This window comes from Nipponia nippon, unplaced genomic scaffold, assembly GCF_047370975.1.
Source record: "Nipponia nippon isolate SJK-2023a ecotype South Korea unplaced genomic scaffold, ASM4737097v1 scaffold_4, whole genome shotgun sequence".
NCBI classification, from domain to species: Eukaryota; Metazoa; Chordata; class Aves; order Pelecaniformes; family Threskiornithidae; genus Nipponia; species Nipponia nippon.
The window spans coordinates 77,722,358-77,744,894 of record NW_028262358.1 but is presented as its reverse complement, the minus strand read 5'-3'; positions in this window follow the sequence as shown (position 1 = coordinate 77,744,894).

The following is a 22,537-nucleotide window of genomic DNA, read 5'->3' as shown; positions in this document are numbered from 1 at the left end:
TTTATTGTGAACTGAGAGACAGTACTCTATTGCTGGTACACCAAAGATAAACGACTTGTCCAGGCAGAGCCTGGAAGGGAACTTCGGGTTGCTCCAAACCGTGTGTTTCAATCCTTAGGCCAAAGCAGTGCTTTCAAAGATATTTAACCTGGCAAAAGTTAAAGCACTGGCTTATGCCACTGTGATAAATTTTGGACTCCCAGCGTACGGCAGTGCGGACGAGTGTGGAAGAGGATCCTCAAGAAGGGCTGATAAGGCTGTCAGTGCTCTCCCAGCTGCTCTCCAGTGCATGTGTGTGGTTCGGCTCCCGCCCCCCCGGGGATGAGCACTGCTTCTAGACTGCGTGATGAGTCAAGGTATTGTGGCTGAGACTGCAAGCATTGGCTCTGTCACCAAGCAGACAGACAGACATTCAAAGAAACCACAGCCCTCTGGTTTCTTTGCCCTTGTTTGCTTAATCAAATTCGGGTTGTGCGCGCGCGTACACATTTTTTCACCCACAGCACAAACAAATACTGCTCAACACCTGAGGGTGGCTGGCTCTCAGAGGTGCCTCTGGAAAGATGACTCAGAGGAGGAGTAGCGGGAGGCTCCTATGGCATTCGTCCTAACACGGGAAAGAGCATTCCTTCTTACTGTAAGTGATCTAATTATATTACTGTAAATCTCACTCTCATATTTTCGGCTACCTCCGCATCAGCTCTCAGGCTGCACTTATGTAATTGTGGAAAACTTTCTACCAAACAGAAGATTCCTGCTGCATGCCACATTGTTTGCAGAAAACTTGTATGTGAGCGTGGGTGGGGAAGGGAGACTTCAGTGCAGAAGACTGAAAGTGGTACCTTTTCTAAAGGTCACGAGTACACGAATTTGTGCATTAAATTGCACCGTGAACCTATAACAACTGCAAAGAAAATGAGCAGTCTAGGAAAGGTATGTTGTTTTCTTCGGTGGGAGAAATCCCATTTAGACAAATGGGCCAAGTATTTTGTCCCTAATGTTTCAATTAAACACAATATTCCCTTCTACTTCTTGTCCTTGGTCTCACCTACTGCCACTGATCTTGTCATTAGGCAGCTGATAGAGTCCTGGCTACATTGTAGGGGTCCTCTACCTGTATCCCCTATAGCTGCTCCCCAAAAGTCAGCTCATCTCACACAGATGCCTGTTAACATCACAAGAGGACCCAGGACTTTAGGTCAGGAGCATCTGATAAAAGAGGTTCCAGGTGATGAGCTGGGAGCAGTAAGTTCTTGGGGAATAAAAGGTACTTCATGGCTGTGTCAGTTATTATTGCTATAGAGAGCTGGGTCAGACCTTGTTAAGTGGGCATGTGTAGAAGCGACTCTTCCATTGGGGCCTAACAAGGAAGAGGGCAGTCGCTCTTTTTGGAAACAGAGGGAAGGGAGGAGAGCACTGTCTGCAAGCCCTGCTCTCGCTGCAGGAACGCTCGAAACGTTTCTCGCTGGAAACGAAGCACCAGCATCGATGGATACAGCTGTGTGTGCCAGTGCTTGCCGGAGCAGCTGAGAAGAGTGTCAGAGAGACAGAAGTACCAAGGACACAGTCAGAGCAGCACGGTGAGCATGTCCTGAGAAAATCTGAGAGAGTGCCTGGGGCAAAATGCTGACTGGAAAAGAAACCTGAATGGCAAGAGAAGACTCTGGGCATGTCTACGCAGCCCGGTGCCCCTGGCTGGTGCCATTCCACCTGCGTGCTGAGCCAGCATGGGAGGAGAGCCTGAGCTCATCTGTGCCGCCCCTCAGACGATGCTATTGCTCTCAGCTGGCCGGGGTCCAGCTGCCTCGGAGCCTGTGCAGAGCAGCCTGTCCACATCTGATCGAAGGCATGTCTACACAGCCTCGGAGATGTTTCCTTTTTTTTATTATTTTTATTTTAATCCCTGCTCTGTTCAGAGAAAGAATTTTTTAAAAAAGCACATTCCTTGTAAATAAGGTAGAACATCTCAAGCAATTGACACCACCATCTTCTCCATTTAACTGTGGCAGCCCACTGAGGGTGTGCATTTGACATAGATGGTTGAGTCAGAAGAGACAATGTTATTTTAAAATTATGTTTTCTAACAGAGCCGAGAACTTGACCTATTGTCTAGGAATCCAAAAGGCAATAGGCCATATAAAAAAAGGGAGGGAAAGGGTCACTCTAGCCCATTCTTCTAAATCAAAAACAAGCAAAGAAAGAAAAAAAATTGCAGAAGGTCAACTGAGGAACTAACACCTGACCCCAGGAAATTGTCAGACAAAGCAACTACAATTTATATGGACCCCTTGCTGCTTGCTAGGATTACGTCTCTACGCTTGCACGTCTGAACAGCATCCACATTCAGATTCTAGCTCAACTAAGGAGGGGTGAAAAAGTGATTTTCTGAGGTAGGCATGAAATGGAAGTATAAACGGAATTTGTGCTGATGCCCTGCCATGGGAAGAGGGAATATGAGGGTGTATGACAGCACAATCAAGAAGGTGCTGAAAACAACCTGAAAGGGCCAGGGAGTGTGTGTTTAAGCTTTGAGTAAAACTTTTTTCCTGTAGCTTTCATTGTCTCTAGAAATGCCTGATGAGGACAGAACCTCACATTTTGCTCTTTAAAAACTGTAACACAGTTCACACTATAAAGAAGTGAGTTTTCTGTAACTATGATAGTTGATTATTTCATCCTGTGAATACTTCAAAAAGGACATACATAAACTTTCTATAACAATTTATAGAAACTGAATTTATATGTACACATGGATATTCTAATTCATCCATCAATACTCACACTTTGGATTTGATCTGTGTTCTTATGATTTATTGTACACACATGAAAATGAAAGGACAAATAATCTAGATGTACTTAGTGCCCAGTCCTGCTCCAGTTGAGTTGAATTATAATGTTCTCATCTTTTGTCTTCATTACCTTTAAGGACTAGCTATGCTCAGAATGCCTTATACTAGCTGAAGATCTAGTGTTACTCCCTTAAGAAAGAATAATACTTTGCTGATCACAGTCAAGATTTACTGCTCTTTTTTTCCAAGGTATATATGACAGGATTCACCGCCTCTGCATCTGCAAATGAAACAGCCTGGGAAGGTCTGAAGAAGTGGGTATGCTTGATGTTTTCCGATGTTCTTTCCTCCCACATCAAAATCCCATCTGTTGGTGTCAGGTGAGTAACTGGAAATCTCAGCCTGCCTTTAAGAATTAAGTTTCTGGGCTTTAAGGATGCAGACATGCCTTCAGAACATGAAACCAAAACATTCAAAGGTCCAAAGGCAATAAAAAAGGACCTGACATTCATCATTTTTAGGACCCTGAAGTTTTTAAGCCACTCCCATGATTTTGGGGGACTAACTTGGCAGGCCTGGAAGTTGTTGACTTGTACTGGGCAAGCAGGAGCACTGGAAGGAGAGGCCATTCCTCGTGATGATGGCACCTCCTCTCTTGGAGCATTGGACGTGTCTGTTCTGCCCACAAGGTGCTGGCAATACGTCTCTACCGAGGCCAAGTTTCTAGATTCTTATGAGTCACACTACTCTCTTATTAAAGAGGACGATATTTTTAGAAATTTAACAGGATCAAACAAATAGCGCTACTCTTTGTTTTAGATCCACAATATGCTCTAACATCTTTGATCCCTTAGTTCTTCAACACCCTTTTAGATGTGCAAATGTGGTGTAAGTTAGCACACAGTTCTGGATTATTTAACTGGTCAAGGTATGGAGTATAGCTAAAAAAGTATAAATATAAGGAGATCTCTGTAAAGTGTTATTTCAGAGCTAAGCAAAGATAACAAACTGGGTGTTTAATCCTTTTATTCTTTTGTGACAGACCTATGTGCTGTGTGTGATTTACCAGACTTAGTACATCAAATGATTAAAATAAAATGAGCGCACTGAGGAAATAAAAGCAAGACAAAATATTAAATTATCACCTAAGAAAAATTAGACCTGATTTAATTAAGCACATTCTAACTGAACTGGGATGAACTTAAAGATAAGTTTAGTTTTCTAGCTGAAAAGGGTCACATTTAAAAACATTACTCAAAATATATTAAGATCTACTACTTATCTTCATTTCAGAGTTAACAAGCATGAAATCTGTCTGACTGGTTAAAAATCTGTACAAGAACACTATGACAAATCACAATCAGCTGTCACATTTGTCTGTTTTATGTCTTCATTGTTCACTATCTGTGAACATTTGTTCAAGCCAAGTGTTGTTTGTATGAATGTTGGTTTTCATTTAACCAAGAAAATTGCTAGGATCAAATAATCATCTAAGCACTTGTTGCAAAGATGGATGAATAAAATGCATCTCCACTATATTCACAACTATGATATAGCCCTAACTAATCCTGTGAAAGCACAAGAAATTTCCATTTCCAAAGGAGTTCTAGGAAACAAGCATTTACTTTGCTCTGAATCAGAATGAAAACAAATGAATTGCCATGACTGAAAAATTCCTTGTATCGCAATACTTTTCTTTTTGTGATAGAAAGCAAATTAGTTTGGAACTAAAAGTAGCTTTGAAAAAACACCTCCTCCCCCTTAGCTTCCATTCCAAAAATGTTGAAATGGAATATTTTGACCTTCTCACAATACTTCTTCCCAATTTTTTTCCCCCAAAACAAAAGGTTGTGAAAATCAACAGGCCTCAGAGAGCAGTTTTGGTTTGACAAAATGGCATTTTCTGATGGAAAAAAAACATTCCATTGGAAAAATTTTTAACCAGCTCTAGCAATAACTCTGGATTTCACACTCTGGGCTAAATTCACAACCCTTCACCCTCTGAAATTAACTGGAACACTTGAGAAGTAAGGAACTAATCAGGGGAAAGAAGCACCCTCCCAGTATGGTTTGGAGACTACAGGGGGGCCTACTGGAACGGATCTGCACAGGCAGGCTGCTATACGGGTTCCCATGGTGTCTGCTCCCACCAGCCCAATTATAGGATCAGAGGCAGATTTGTAAGAGTAGGATTTTTTTACTTTTTTTTCTGAGGAAATAACTTCATTTTGTTTTGTTTCTTGCTGTTCTTGGCATGAAATTCATGTTTTATTGGTATGAAATACAAGTCTGTTTTGACACTTGCAGAGACAACGCAGACAGAGAGAAACATCTTTCTAGCTATAAACTGAAGTTTGTATGCCTTGTAAATAGTTTTTTATTGCTCATATAGTATAGAAGAAAAAAAGAAAATTTGTTACAAACACAGATAAGTTATCTAGGTCTTGCTGTGTACTTTCCTCTTTCTTTCAAAACAGGAACCTGGTTCACCGAGAGCATCTGATCCTTTTGTGTACTTCAGCACATGAAGCAATAAGTAAATCCCTGAAATCTGAGTACAGCTTCAGTGCATAGCTGTGAAAAGTTGTCACCCATTAGGTTAGGTAAGAAGTTGCTTCTCCCCAAGCCTGCTGTAGAGAGAAGATGGTCTTGGTGTCTCTTTGGCATGAAGTGGCTCAGAACTGTTGGACTAATAAAAAGAGTCCAGAGGTTTGGTCTGTGCTGTTGGAAAGCCATTGGCCCTACTTTAAGTTACTTTTGATCTACTGTATGAGTTAAAGAGTACAGGGCTGAAGTCAGCACATTTTTGTCTTGGAAGAGACAAAGATCTCTTATCTGCATGTTGCTCCCATATCTAATACAGCATAAATGCAACTTTCATCCTATAAGGACTTGAGGCTAAAGCAGGCAGGAAACAATGTTTTCTCTCTCTCAAAACTTTTAAAGGCTTCTTTTTTTTCAATAAATCTGTACCTCATTATGATGAATCAAAAGCCTTTAAGCCCTTTTTTCACACACAGAGTGAAGACTTAGCACCCGAGACACAGGAGATGTAGAAGCCTCAAGAAGGACCAGACAGCTACATCTGTACCCAAGAGCGGAGCCGTGCTGGCATACTGTACAGCTCTGTGGCACCTTCTTGGCCAAGGCTGCCCCGTTGCATGCTCCCATCCTCTGGAGCAGGGGCTGAGGCACTTGGGCTGTGACCCATGCTGACTGCTGAGCCATGCTAGCAGGCCTGGACTAAAATTGTGCCAGGGACCATTCTAACAGTTTAATAGCATGACCATGTCCCAGCACCCAAGTCCATGGCACTGAGACTCTATCATTTACTAGTGTAGTCATACTGGATCAGTCTAGAGAGTTGCTCTAAAATCTCCCACCTAAGCACTCTGCCTCCAGACTGTTAAGTGCTTCTGCTTTAAGTCGTATTTTAGGACTGTTGATAACTTTGTCTGATCCAGAGTTATAACAGGATGACACTCTGTGCCATGTCATGTTGAGGGCTCTGCATACAGCTGGCTATCGTTATTTAGGATAATGGGAGGCAGAATTTTACCTAGGCAGTGGAAAGTTTTGTACGGGCAATGTGTGATGGAGTGGAAAACCAGCTGGCTATGTGTAATCAGCTCAGGTCAGCCAGGACGGTTCCAGCCCTGCTGAATCCAGGTAGTTTACTGCAATGTAATTTAAGTATCACTGCAGTGCACTCACTTGTCCTTTAGGTTATGGGAGAGCTTTTTAACTTGGTAAGTAGCTGCTCTATGTATTTGTGACAAGTATTCATCAGAGACAAGCTTTTAAGAGTATTTTTTCAAAGCTGAGACTCTGGAAATACTCGTTTCATTGTGAAACGCAAAGCAAAGCTTGCAGAACTTCACACTTGACCCACATGTCATGGATTTACCTTCTTTCTTATCAAAAGCGTATGGGAGAATTCTCTTCTCTCCCCAGAAAATTGTAGTACAGTTTTGTCTCCTCTCCCATGTGCAAGACAATGAACATTATCTTTGCCTATAACGGGGAGTACCTCTGGAAATGCCATCTGGTGCTCTTGATCTTTTTAATTCTTGTTCAGATTTATCCTGATTAAATCCTTTGGCATCTTCCTGAGGCTTTTCTGTTTCACTGTCAAACATTAATTGGTACCTGTTCCTGTACATGTTAATACTCTCTCCCACAGCTGTAGTGATTAGCCTCAAGCGTCTTTCCTAGCTCCCAGACCTGTCGCTAAGACTTTGACGTTCCTTCAGAAACCTGACTGGGACCTTTCTTCCGAGGCCATGTGACCTGGTTGGATCCCTTACTGTCAAATATTTCACTTATAAGGGCATGCATTGCTATATGGTCCTGCAGGTCAGGAAATGAGGTCACTGAGAGCCCAGTGTTCACCTAATTTTCTGTTTTTCAGAAAAGCTGTCCCTCTCTGGTCTATGGAAAGCAACCCTGGGTGATTTATAAGCACCTGTTTCATGCAAAACGGTCTGTGGTCAAATCTGTGTACATGTCCCCCAGTCTCCAGAAGGAATATAACCACATCATTGATCATTTCTCCCTCTCCAATGGCATGTAGAGAAGACCAGCAATTTGAAACTTTATCAATCTGAAAGTTGATGACGAATGGATTGCCAAACTGTTTACTGCCCTTCCAAAGCATAGGCTCTCCCTGTACATTTTGGGTTGCAGTCTTAAACAAAAACTCCCAGTCTGCAATAATGAGAATGTATATACATGGTATTTATCAATATTTTAATACATTTTATTTGCACAAGTCATGAGATTATTGTCTGATGAGTTTACCGTCTGAGTACTATCTCTTAGAAGACTGTTTGTGCCTGCTCAAGCACGTGGACCTGAGCCGACAATCTGAGGTTCAGGCAATGCTAGTAAAAATTACACTTTGCTAGATGTCAGTGATTCACTCCCAAAATATGAAGCATGATAAACTGAGAGGAAAAATAAGTAAAACACCTCTCAAGTGGAAACCACATTTAAGAAAAGACATCTCAGCACCAGCTTTAAATATTTGCTATACAGAAGTCGGGCAGAGCTGTATCTCAGACACCCATGCTGGATTTAGCCCTTTCAATGGAACTGAAGCCTTTATCATATGGCCATTTCCCAGCATTTCAGTGGAATATCACATCTCTCCAGAGCGTTGAGTGAAACATCTTGGCCTCCAGCTGCAACCTCAGTTTCACGGATTATTCCTCCAGCACCAAGACGGGCTGGCATGTTGACTCAGGAGTGAGCAGCTCCTTACTGCAGTAGTCAAGCTTACTAGCATAATTGAGAAGGAAATTCACTACTGTCATCACCAAGGACTTGTTTATGCTTAAAAACTGGCAGAGGTGTAATTAGATTTACTTAAAGCCAGTCTACTTATATCACTATGAAACTTTGTTTAAGCGTCATTCAGAAAGGCTGAAACGTCAGTTACATCAATTTACCTTAATTGTGATTACAATATAAATGAGGTTGAAAACTGATCTAGCTATTGCTGGTACTTCTGTTTTGTGGTACATCAGGATAAAAGTACTCACTCTAGTGTGACTGCTTCCTTCCCCAGAAAGTCACATCTCCTACTTTGCTCATGTTGTCAAACTCAAAAATAACCTTTCTCTTACATTAATATGGGAGATATTTGTGATCTGTTCTTTGGAGATTCTGCTGATGTATCAAGATGCAAAAAAGGGCCATGATATTTCAGTTAAGAAAAGGTGACAGATGAATGAGTATTTTACAAGTCTTAGTACAGCTGAGTGGTAAAACTCTTCAGAGACAGAGGAGGTTTTATTTCAGTAGCATGTCAGGCAACAAGAATTCCTTGTGCTGAACTCTTTATGGTCATGCTTCATTTGATGGATCTCATGATTCCTTTGTTCTGCTTTGTAGGAAAGTGTTTCTTAACATATGTGGTGTTTAAAGTATGTGGAACAAATACTTCAGTCTTGTGAAGAAGTGTCATTCATGAGACAGTACTGGCACTTGCTGTCTGTAAATATAGTATTGCTGTTGTATTTATTTTAGAGGTGAATTGTTCACAAATTAAACATACAAAATCACAGCTATTGGGACCCGTTTCACTTTTTGTTCTTTTAACTTGTGTAGGAAAGGGCATCCGTGTAACGCATAGCTCCAAGCCCCAGCAAGCTGGAATGCAAAGCTTCTGATGTAAAATAAGAGATGGGAACATGGGATAGGGGATTTCCTGTGTTGTTGTTTGGTGCATCCTTTGCATCCTTGCTGTTAAGTAATCTTGGTCATCCTCCATCCCTCTCTGTCTTTCATATACACACACCCCCCATACATTTTTCATCCCTTTTACCACTCCTCAAGAGAGTGAGCACAGGCACAGGCCCCAAGAACAAAATCACAAGAGCAACATGATTTGAGTTTTAAAAGTATCTGGCCTTTATATCTGGACTGGGTTTTGCCATCAGAGGAATAGGTCTAACTTGTCTGAAACCTCATGGGAAAGGTGACATGCAAGATGGACATAAGACTTTCTGTCACGTTGCAAAAACTCCTTTGTATTTTGAGTCACAGAATAGACAGGGTGCATGCACTCTTTCGTGACTCAAAGCTACATGTCTGAAAGTGAATTATATTTGCTTATCATTCATGCATGATTGTGTTCTTTTTTGATGGCCAGGTTTTTGCTTCCTGGAAAGCACTTTTGATTTTCAGTGATCTGCAAGAAATTGTTCTTTCCCCAGGCAATGCTGACATCACACCACTCCTCCGTCACATTGCTCTGGGCATGGGTCTGTGTGTTTTTCCCAAGCGCACCGTAAGGGCCCAACCCTATATTCCCAGACACCCATACTGCAACTGCCTCATTGATGTGCTAGATATTCAGAGTATGCTAGAGAGGACCCAAACCAAGACGTCAGTCTCTCCTGAACTTTCTCCCTCATTATTAGGATTTTAGTGCAGTCTAAGACCATACTAAAAATATTTTTAACACTGTATTTCTGCCTTCCCTCCTTTTTCTAGTCTTCAGTGCCTTGGGTCTTCTGTCTTGCTCTCCCTATTTCTTCCTCCTCACTCTGTTTTTTTTATTCTCGGGGTTTGCCCTGTTGATTTTTCTATTTTTGTCTGCTTTCTGTCTTTTGTTTCTTCAATTTGTCTAACTCATGCTTCCCTTTTACTTCCCTTACCTCTGTCCTTTATTTTTTTTTAACTCAGGACACTTTTTCATTTTTCTTTGTTTACAGTCATCTTGTTTTTTTCACCCTCTTCTTGTTTATTCTTCATTCTCCTATTTCTACTGTGGTTGCTAGAGCTCCCTCGCTTGTTGTGATGAATACTGAGTTAGAGATATTCCCAGTTTAAAGAAGTTTCCAATCTAAATAGAAAAGAAGAAAGGCAAAAAAGAAGCTGGACAGAAAGGAAATATTGTTATCTCCAGTTTACTGAGGGAAAATGGTGGCAATAAAAAAATTAATAATGTTTTTTAGGTCACACAGAAAGCCTGTGGTTGAACCAGGAGGAAATGACAAGCCTCCCAGATTTCATTCAGTATTTTACTCATAGTTTCTTGCTGATTTTTGCCAGCGTCTGCAGTGTAATGATTTGCAGTATGATAACGGCACTGTCCACAAAGGAGCAGAATTCCTACGCTACTATGGGTTTTCAAGCTTACCATAAAACTCGCTGATTACTTGGTGTACACTACATTACAAATTAATAATTATTTTAAAAAAAACAGTTTTATTGGATGTTTTTTCCATGACCAATTCACATCTTATTGTGAAAGCTCACCAGATAGCCAACCCTATAAGTTCTGACATCTGCATTTAACCAATGAATCCTTTGAAGAAATTTGGAGTAATCCAGCTTTCCTAGTTTAAGTCAGCTCCATTAAGATGAACACTGATCCACATTCTAATAAATTCACAGAATTCACCTCGGTCTGTGATCAAAATCTTTACTTTATTTGAAATAGGTGTCTTTATTAACAACTACTGATTGTTTCTGTGATTAATATTTGTCACTAAATGCAGTATCAGCTGACACTTGCAGTATTTGTTCTCATGGAGAAGGAGTTGTGGGTACCCAGGTATGTGTCTCTGGGGTAAGCTGGATGTTCATCACCACTAATTGCTTGCTTCTCACTGTTTTAACCGACTTCAGGCATGCCATTTCTCTCTGCATCCATTCATTTTAGGGAGATTTTGCATAAATGTGTCATGGGGAGGAGTGCAGAACTTCTGAACCTCTCCATGTATTATGAATAATACCTAGGGAGATGCCAATATGGAGCTACAGAAAACCTGGGGGCACTCACCTACACAGATCCTACGATTATATGGATGCCTCTCCAACACCTGGGAGAGTCAAATGGGCACCAGCAGCGTGGCAGTACTCATCTTTCCTCCTCTAAAAGCTGAGGATTCAAGCCATGATTTGATGGTTGCTGGTTGAACTCAGAGCCTCAACGTGTGATGCTCTTGGGCCAGCCACCCTCCCCAGGACCCTGGGCCTCCAGGCACCCACTCCCAGCTAGAAGAGCTGCATGTTTGTCTCCTGATGGTGCATGACCAGAAGCAAACCAACCTTGCGTTCACACAGGCCAGCTGTCTGGCAGAAGGACATTACTGTGACAGAGTAAATCCCTCTGGGGTTGCCAACATCACCTGGCACAGAGCCAAGCTTTCCTCACCTGCAGTGTGGCCTTGGCCTTTCATAGGACGTAACCACCATAGGGCAAATGTGGTTTTGATGTAAGTCCATTAGCTTGGGTGAGCTTGTAGCAGAGGTGCGTGTGGCACTGTGTGCACACATCAAGTCATGTCTCACTTCAGCTGTGCTTAGATTTCCTTCTTTCCTCTAGTGTGTCTGTTGTTCCTGAGAGTGGACTGGGAGAACTAATCAGACTATATAAATATAGCCATGTAGCACAGCATAAATGCACTTTAAACATATTTACGCCACCAAGGGGATTTCAGGATTAGTGTAATTGCTGTGCAGTTGCCTCAGAAAATGTGATGCGATGAATTCATATAATTGGCTCGGTGCTGCGCTGAAGCATGCGGATGAGAAGCGAAAGCAAAGTGCAGAGGCTGCTCCCACCGATGGAGAAGCTTCTCAGATATCTCAGAGAAGCCAACGCTCACATCCATTCAAACCGAAAACTGGCAAATGAGTGCACCGACATTAAAACAAAACCCAAACCCACCAGCAGCCTCCTGATGAAGACCGAGAGGTGCCGGAGTGAAGATGAGAGCTACGTCAAATTCTGATCTTGCAATCAGTGATGTAAATATAGAGTAACTCCAGTGAAGTCTATGAAGTGGGTTTGAAATGGGCCTAGAGGGGCTTGTTTACAGCACATAAATTTAGACAATGACTCAAATCCCTAATTTATGAGGCTACAGGCTCCATCTAGAGTTAGGAGGTTCCTCAGAGGGATTCAGAGGTACCAAGGTAAACTTGTGCTCTAAACTGTTCTAGAAGAACCAGTCTGTCTCTCTGTTAATGGTAAAGATAGTCTGGGGAGATAGACTTGTCATGTTGGTGACTAAATTAGGTGTGCAAAATTAAACAGAGTGAAAATGCCCTGAAGTATCCAGATACAGAATCCTAGAAAGAAAAGCTGACGTCCTCAAAAAGCTGTCTCTAATGCAAAAAGCATTGGGTGTCACTGTTATATACCAGATCCCTCCCAGGCCTTCAGTATCATTAAGACAATCTTTGCTTTCAGCAGAAAATTTGCAGCCATCAGTCCAGTTTCTCTCCTTTCCATGTTCTTGATAACCTCACTGACGCATTAGAGCATGCTTCAGTTAGGAAAATACTTGCCATAGATCCCATGCCTAGAATATTTGAGGCATCCTACCTGGCTCCAAATGGATGTCTGCGCTAAATGCTGTACTGTTCGGCACTCTCTGGTTGTGCTGGGATTACAAAGGTGCACCTGCAAGGGCAGTCTTTTTTTAATTCTCTGGCTCATATTAGCTTCCTGACTCGTACTCTCACATGCAAAGCCAAAGATGAGTGCCTGTAAAGGAGCATGGTCAACAGAGTGGAGCAGGGTGCTAGTCCTATAACAGAGCACACACCTCTGTAACACCTACGCATGCCATCCGTTCAACTTGACATACCAGCTATGAGCACCTCTAGCCTCTTCAAGGCAAAGTTAAACAGTTAAAGTGAAGGTGGTCCCCTAAACAGCTGACCTTCCCTGAAATGCCTGAGTCAGGTGATGGCAACCAGCATTGGAGCAATGGCGGCTTCTTCTCTCAGCTCCCAACTTCAACTACTGCGTAGGAGAGAACCATTTAGGAAACTTGTTCCCTATGAACACTTAGGGGTTAGTTACCAGCTCCTTGCTGAGACGGAAACCTGACTGAAGCCATGTAGATGGGCTTAATATGCACTGTCACGTTCAATTTGGCATGTCGGCAGGTGTGCCAGCACTCCTCTGGGTCAAGAGCACAGTCGCTTCACCCACTGGACATACACCCAGTTTGGGGCAGGGGCAGGCTCATGGGCAGCACTGGGCACCTACAGAGTACCTGCACCATACCGGGTTCGAGACAGTGCCATCATGGCTGTTCTTTCTGCAAGTGTTTCCACTGACCAGAGGGAGAACAGCAAGAAGAAGCCTTTGTGGATTGGTGCACTATTGTCAGCCACACACTGGGCTTTTTTCATTAGAGAAAAAAAAATGGGAATTCCCAAGGATCTTAGCGCTGGACAGATTTCCAGACCAACTGGCCATAATAAAACTGGTCATATCCGCTACAGCAGCAAACAGCCCTCCATATGCAAAGGAGCGGTCTCCCTTGGTATGCTTTTATCCTAGTGGCCTCACAGGCGACCTACCCGAGATGACCTGGTTAGCAGAAGGCAGGATGGTGATGGCTTCATGATTTTGAAGAGATAAGAGAGTTTTTCTATTACTGTACTGCCTCTTCTGCGTTGCCTTTGCAGCTCAGTGCTCTGCTTCCTGCAGATTTCCTGGAAGGTGGCCTGTGTCATCCTGACCTTCTGCAGTGACGGTTCGTCATCTTGCATCTGGAACACAATCTTTTGCCACCGAGGTTTCTTTCCTCAGCCCAGCATTCACCTTTGTCAAGTTCAGCAAGTTGTGTTTTTCAAGCTCAGGAAAAGTCCCTTTTTGAGGCAGCTTCTCAAACTAGTTTTCTTCCTCAGCCTTGTTTACCACCTCATTCTCTGCAGCTTCTGCAGCTGTTCTCTGCAGCTGGGGACAAAGCTGGGGTGACAGCAGCTGCTGGAAACCCACAGCTGCAACTGATTGGTGATGCTGGGGCAAAACTGTTGCTATCTGAAGGCAACACCTCCACCAGCTCCTCAGCAGCCCCTCTGGAGCCCTGGGGATGAGCCCCACAGCGCAGAAGCCTGTTGGCTCATGACAGTCTCAGGTGTTTGAGTCAGCTGTTCCAAAGGCACTTGATCATGGCACAGGGAAAGAAAAATCATGTGATTTTGACCTCAGCCTGTGAAAGGTAGTGACCTAGAGTTAAATTCTTCTGGGCATCCCCCTGTGCACAGCAGAAGCTGTCTCAGGGTGCACAGGGCCTGGCATGAATACACAAGGGCATAGAGACCCCCACAGCTCTGAGTGCACAGCTTCAGGGAAAATCCCCCCACGTGGAAGTAAATATTAAAGTAGAAGTTGGCTGTCTTCTAAAACAAGGCTGGAACAGCAGGGCTGAACAGTCTCCCAGCTCCTTCACACTCAGCCTCCGACTCTTCAGCTGCATCTTCTTGGCCTGTGACTTTTGTAACTGGGACCTCCAACCACTCTCCCATCCAAGGACCAGACAGATCTGAGCTGCTTAACTTACAAGACTGCGTAAGACTGAGCATGGTCAGAGCAGGGCAGCCAAAGCTTAGAACAAAAGGATTACAGACAAAGCATCATAAGAAATACAGAATTTTCTCTAACGAATCATCCATCTTCTTCAGGATGACACAGGTCTTCTGCAAGCCTGCTTCTCCTTAGGTTGAAGTCTCAAACACATCAATTTTGGGAACATTTCCTTTTGTTCTCCTTTGGGCCAGGCACTGGTTGCTGAATCTTTTAATATTCTGCATTTCCTGTGCAACACCTCTATTGCAGATGAAGTATGGGGCTATATGAAGTCAAAAGCAGATTTAATTCTCTCCTCTTAGTTCAAAAGCCTTAGGCTTCTTCCAGCTTTACACCCCTTTATACTGCAATGGAGACAACACCCCAGAGTCATACTTCTCATCAGTGCAAAAACTACAAACATGGCAAAACAAATTCTGTTCTCAAGCAGTAATTCCTGATAGCTGATGGTGGACTTGCAGTGGTGTAATCAGGCATAGAATTTGCTCCAATGTGTTTTTAATACAACTAGAGAGACTCAGGCTATTTATTATGGGAGTCATATAAACAAGTCATTCAAACGAAATCCTCCTAATTTTACAGCAGTCTAGACATGTAGCATATTGCGAAGCCATGTCTAAGGACAGCGTCATTAAAGTTTTTATCCTTATTTCCAGTTCAGAGGAGAACTGAGGATAAATGTGGCAGTCTGGCACCTAACATATTATCCCACAGTACCTAAAAGGAGTGTCAGAGTCATCTGAAAAGCCCTTTGATTATTACATGATAAGAAAAATTTATTTCATGTTTACTGTGCTGCGATAACATTGGCTTTACTGTGTTTTGCCAAGTTTGCACACTTTCTGTGGGAACCCTCCTCATTCCAATGAAATAGGATGATAGGAAGCATTTTATTAGAGCTTACTGGAAAAATGTGCCATAAGTGCCAAGGAGCCGGGACTGTTGTCCAGCTGGCTGAAGACAGACAATGCGTAAGTTACAAAAAGTTGCAGGATTGCTGGGCTGCATGGAAATTCCCGTCTTAGCTGGTGCCTGGTCTCCCAAACTCGTACACCTTCTGTGAAACGCTGCAAACCTTCTGCGCCAATCCTAAACAATGTCTAGGAAATATACTGTAAGGGTTGCCTTAAGGTCAACAGGATTTTGAAGAGCTGGGGGGTTGTGCAGAGCTGATCACTCTCCTGGAAGCCCCCCATGCTCCGGGGACGCGATGGCAGCATGACACTCCTGCACACCTTCAGGGCACACAGCACATTGCCTCCTGTGTGGCTCTGCGAGTTGGCACAGACAGGACAATGTTGTTCCCTCTTCAGGCTTCGCATGTGCCTCCCCTCTTTTATTTTTGGTGTGACTGGAGCTCGTCTTGCAATGTAAAGCTTAGCTCAGAGCTCTCTCAGCAGAGTCAATATGACATCTGGAAGTAGAAAATGCCTCCCAAATGTTTATGAGATACATCAGCAATTTCCAGATTATTATTTTTCCCTAGCGTCTAACCTGAAACTTCCTTACTGCATTTTTAACTCATTGCTTTTTGTTTATTCATGAAGACATTTCAGTAATTAAAGTTTATGAGTAATATTCCAAATGAGGGAATAAAATTAATTTTAAGAGACAGACTAAACAGAGGAGTTCTGAGAAGAAATTTGGAAGAGGAGACTGGGTCTGATGTGTCCTTTTCTGGCATAGGAAATGCCATAGGGGGAAGGAAGGCAGAAATTGTTTGTGGGAGGAGGCAATGGAAACTGCAGCCACTAGTGGATGAGTGGCAGGAGTGAGAAACATAACATTAACAAGAGTTGCACGCTATGTCTGGGTGAGATGCATTATTGGGCAAAGCATCGATGGAAAGATAAACTGAGATAGAGAGGATAAGGCTTCTCAAGCTACTGGGAACAGGTTTTGGTTGATTGCCAGAACATAAATATTTTAAATGAAGTTCAGGCTCCACTAAAGTCTGTGAGATTTTCACCATCAACTTCAGCAGGGCTAAAATTTCACTCAGCTTCAGAAAATGTCAAAATACATATAGGCTGGTATTAAAGCTCTGGATCCAGATTCAGATCTACATTCCTACTTACCTGACTCAAAGAAATGAGGCAAAACACAGAGTTGTAATGGATTGAACAATGACATGGTCAGATCTAATGTTAAAATCCTTCAGCTAGAGGTGATTCAGTCCTGGAGCTCTGGTCTAGCCTTAGACTGAGATATGAGACACAGATCATCACTCTAAGTGTGGATCAGATTTTATTAAAAATAGAGGAGGTAATAAAAATTCTGAAGAAAAGTAGCAAGAAAAATTAGCAGTTGTTTTTCCCTTGTCTGTCTTTTTGTATCTGGTCACTCCCAATTTCATATCAATACACTGTAATGATACAATATCAGCTACCACATGTATTTCAGTTTAAACTTTCAAATTTTATGTTCTCCTATGTATTGTCACTTTAATACCGGTGATAAATATAAGTCATGATTCAGCAAAGTCCCTAAGTGCTTCCCCTTCTGTAAGCCTATGAGATACAGTTCTGTAAATGATAAATGTTTCAGGGCATGACTGAGCTGGAAAAAATGAGGGATGGGATTTTGGGAGAGGAGAAGGAAAATGGAAAACATATAATATTTCAATTTTCTTTGATCTGAAATGTTTTATCTGAAATAAAGCATTTAGTGTTGGCCGTATTTAGCTCTTTCCAAAAAAACATAAGGTTAATACTGGAATGTAAGAACTGTTTCAAAATGCAACGTTGACCTTTCTGTACAATTGTCCTCTCCTTTTTGTTTCTGAATGCAGTTGTAGTTTTTCAACAAACTGTAAAGTAGCCTAGTTGTCATGTAAATGACCTTACGCTCCTCGTATGATCAGAAGTTAGGCAATGTTAATGTGTTTTGCAACATTAAGGTGAAATAAGAGCGAAAGAAAGTCTTCATTGAGAGAGGAAGATACACTTTGGGAATACAGATCAATGTGTGCAAAGAATGCATTTTAGCATGTAAACTATCTGCAAAAGTTTAGCTAGCGTACAAACAGTCTTACAATGTGTTTGCATTTTTCAGGCCAACAAACACTCATCATTAAATCAGTGAGGCCAGTCAAGATGTCTGTAACACAGCAAGAGGCACAGCAAAAGCAGCAGCAACAACAGCAACAAACTCCCCTCTCGCTGCCTGCAAACATCCCAAGCTTTTCCAGCGTTCATTCCTAGCAGGCTGTTGGGAAGCACGCTATCTTCTGACCTGAATATCTTTAGCCTAGCAGAGAGAAATCATCTTCTCAAAAGTTGGTACTTTGATCACCCTCAGAAATAAAGATCAGAGGATGACTAAGGGTCTTGGGAATTGAGTTCTTGCTCTCTTTCTTGCTCATGCAGGCGCGCAAAAACGCACACAAAGGCACATTTTCATATATTTGTTATTGACGCAGACACACTTCAATGACAGATCCTTGCAGCACACGTACTTAACTGACACATTACACAAATGTTTGCTGTGTACAGAATAATCAAGGAAACAGACTCATGTTTATTATTACTGAATCAGCAGCAGTCTAATGGATTAAAAACATCCTCTTTTTTTTTTTTTTTTTTTGCCTCTCTCCTGTTGTGAAAGTGCCAGTGTTGTAAACTCTCCATGCAAGAGAAGTGGGTGGAGATGAAGCGGACTCATGACCTCCATGGTCTCTGTGCTCCCAGTCTCACAGGTTAGGTCTTCTGGCCACAACCCAAAATCCTGGAACATCAGCTACAGATACTTGGGGCCAATTGGGTTGGGAAAGAAGACGGTAAATGTCTGTTTCCGGTTCACAGGCCCCTTAGCGTCACCACATATTTTGGAAGTCTGTCTGGCTTCCTGACTTTGAGAGTCTCTTGATTTAGACTTCAGGGAGCAGCAGTGAAAGGGGGGAAAACAAGGCTTACCTAAAACCTCATGAATAGTCGGAACATTTTCTCTTCTCTGACTTTTAACACTTTTAAAGCCTTAATTTATTAGATTTTTGTTAGGGATATTTATAGTATCTCCTGTTACTGTAACGAGTTGTGGTTCTTTACATGTGTACTCTTCAGATTGGAAGAGATGCCCTAAAATGGGTCTGAACTCTTCCTTATCCATCCAGATTCCCACTGATTTCACTGGTATCAGGGCTGAACCTCGAGGCCCCTGTAACCCCAAACAAGAAGGTTTGCTCTACACTGAAGCAGTATTTTCTTAAATCTGAAAATACTGCCGGTCCTATTCAAACACAGACTTAAGTTGGTCCCTGTGAAGCTTTTATACATCTAAATTAACTCAATGAATTCGCTCAATCTGATTCAGTCTGTCTGAGCATCTGCTTTTAATGTGAGAAAAATGGGATTTAGCAGCGCTTTGCATATCGTTATTAAACTATTTTTAATCTCGCTGTGATAAGCAGCACACCACAGAGGCTTGGCTACCACCCAGAGTGGGGAAGTGGTGTGTAATTATGAGGGACTGTACCTGTCCTGGCCCATTAAAATAGCTCAGCTTGGTGAGCAGCTTGTAAAAGGAGCTCTAACACATGAGAGCAAGAACTGGATTACTGTAATGATCTGAAGGGTGAAAGAGGAGATGTGAGAGTATGCAGAGAGCTGGCATTACCCATGATGGAAGCAGTTGTTCGGAAAAAGGAGAAAAAGATGAAAGCAAGGGGACCAGGCAAAAGCACATAGGGCCCTTTTACCTTTCTAATAGCCATTCCTGGCATGGGCATTCCTGTCATTCTTTCTTTGCCAAGTTCTGTGTTGGTGGAGGGGGCTGGGTTTTGGAATTTTGGATCTGGTTGGGTGCATGTGATGGGGCTGTAACTTCTGAAACCTCAGCTAGATGCTCAATATTGGTTTTTCTGTTATTGTTGTAATCAAAGTACAGACTGTTCCTTCCCAGGCAAGGACAGCATTCCTCATGGGCTCCTCATCACCCTGGCACTATTACCCCACCTCAGCAAGAAATTCCTACCCACGTTTCCATAAGTTTTCTCATTCTTGCAAATGTGACTCTGGAAGGGTCACATTTCCATGACCGGGCCTACTGGTAGATTTAACTTTCTCTTAGTCAGAGAGCTGAACTGCAGTTCACTTGGCAGTGTGCCTGGGTGAGCACACAAAGCACAGCCTTCCCTTTTCATCCCAGGCCCTGTAATTTTTAAGGACTGGTCTTTTTTGATCATCTCGTGATGGTCTTTCAATGATGGCCCCTGCTCAAATGCTGGGCCTTGCGCTTCATCACCCCATGAAGGGCGAGGGTTGTATACATGGCAAAACTGACCATAGCAAACAAGATTTCCACAGAAGCACAAGGTGGAGATGTCTTGTCACACTCTTTCTTGTGTAATTTCGGGTCCACCTGCTGCGGAGACATGTCTGCTTTTTTGTTCATCAAAGTGTGATGCCACCAGATGGAAAGGGCAGAGGATGTTATGCCTGGGGAGGTGTGGGGCACCGAAACACTCCTCCAGATGAACTCTGTCACCACAGGTGTGTTCAGGCCAAGACATCACTTGGCACTGGCCATTCCCCAGAGGCAGAACATGTTGTGCGCATTTGTAAGGTTTAGCTTTACTGCAGCGTGCATCCAACAGTCATAGGAGGGGGGAAACTCTTGTGGCATCACCTTCAGGACTTCCACTAAAAATCCTTAGAGAAAGGCAAGGCAAGTCATGGGAAATGTTCCCGTTGCCACAGGCAGTTCATGCCCCAAAGCTGCTTGTGAAACCTCTTGCTACTCCAACAACTGGGATGCTAATCTCTGAAAATGGAGCTATTCTAACTTTTGCAACTCTACATCATCAAAGGTAAGTTCTAGCAAGTGAGAAATTTTCCATTAAATTTTTTTGCCAACTAAAAGTTTCAAGCTCTTTTGTGTGAAGAATATTTGCTTGCCATAGAAAATCACTCCTTGTCCCCAGAAAGCTAAATCCCTGGCCTTGTGGCTATGCATGGACACCATGCTCACTCTTTCTCATTACTTGTCCCTCTATTCTACCAAATAGGCTTAACTGTGACATTGAAAATACCGACAACAGTGAAATATCTTGTAGCCCACTTTATCAAGGTTTTGAATTCCTTACTATTCTTACTGATATTAGTGTGGGTCTGTATTCATTAGTGGAGGTAAGATCCAAAGAGAGGGTTAAGGGCCTCACTCCAGTTCAGGTGCCTTGCTGTCCATTGAGGTCATCTAACAAGTAGCCCAGAGCTGAAACAACTTGTGGATCTGGGCCTCCCTCCAGATTTACGATAGGGATAACAGAAATTGCCTTTTGTAGCTCTGTCATTTATTTTAGAGGCCTGTGTTGCATGTTTGCTCCTTGGCAGGATGAGAGCTATGAAGTGAATAAATATACTTCAACCACAAATGAGCAAGCAAATGGAAGGAAGTGCTGTTCAAAAAAATGCTTTCAGTGACTTATTCAAGTTACAAGAATGGCAAGAGGCATTTTCTAGGAAGGAAGAGAGTTTCTAAATTGTTTTATGCAAGATGGTCTATTTTATGACTTCATTCTGAAAAAAAGTTAGAGGTAACTACTGTGAACAGAATAGCTCTGGCAGAACATGAGCACTCCAGAGCTTAGTTTCTTTCAGAAGGAACATGTCATATCACTGTGATCATCATCTGTTGTGACATCACAAAATACGATACTGAGATTATATTGCTGTTCTCTATAAATCCACTTAGTATCTTTTTTTTTTTTCCCTCAGTCCGACCTCATTCTAGTGAGGGACAGCCAACTACTTCTCCCCATCGTTGTGGCCAACAACTACCTTTATGTATGACTTATTTGTTTCCTCATTAGTCTTACACATGTTGGACATTTCTCTAGTTGGTGATAGGTCTGATGCCAGAAGAGGAGCTGAATAAAGACCTCTTACTGTGAACTAAGAAGTCACTTTTACAGCCATTAGTCACTGAGTACCTTCTTCTGGATTAAATAGCATAGAATATTACCTCATCAAATTATCCATATTAACTCAGTGCAACAGCAGAAGATGGGCCTGATTTTGAACTTTGGATTCCAACTCCAGTTTTGGATTTACATACTAATCAGGCTTCCAACTTACGTCTATTAATAACCGCACCTTAATGTACTCTAGATTTTGAACCCCACATTATGAATACTAATCATCCAAAGCCTTAGTTCTGGCTGTTTTATAATTACTATATTTGGGTTCAGAACCAGGGTTCTGTCCCATCTCTCTAAATCACCTAATGTATACATTTCCTTTATACTAACTTTTGCTGAACAAAAAACCACTACTGAAGATCTGGGTTTTATCACACATAATAACTAAACCTCGTTATCATACTCACTGCTTTATACTTGGGTTAAACTAACTAGGAAACTTCTCTTGCTTTAAAGTCTCATCTAGAGATGAGCCAGCTTATTACCAGTAATAACTGTGTATAAATGAATGAGCCATACTGTGAGGGATAGTCCCTGACAATTCTGGCCTCAGTGGTAAAGTAGGTAGGTAGGTAGATTTGACTGAGAGTGTCTTTTCTATCCATTGCACGGTAGCACCGGTGCCAATGAAGAGACTTTCTCCAGCAGTGATGACAGGACAGCTAAAATGAAATGTTGAAGTATGCTCATCTACAGGCACAAAATCAGGTAAGTAATCTTTTTAATATTTCTGGCTAACACATTTAATTACATCCATAGGATGAGCTGCATTCTAGTAGTGAACAGTGTATAAAAGTGTGCCACTGTATTCCTAGTCAGAAACATATTTACTCTGTGTCCCATTCTTGGGGGGGGGGGGCGGGGTGTAATGTTGCCTGGCCACGGCCTCCTTGTCTAGAAAGCAAATATTCAGGGTGGGGAGGGGTGGAAGAGTTTTCATTTGTGAGTGCAAAAAGGCGAGAAAAAGAAACTAGCTCCCTGTAAGAG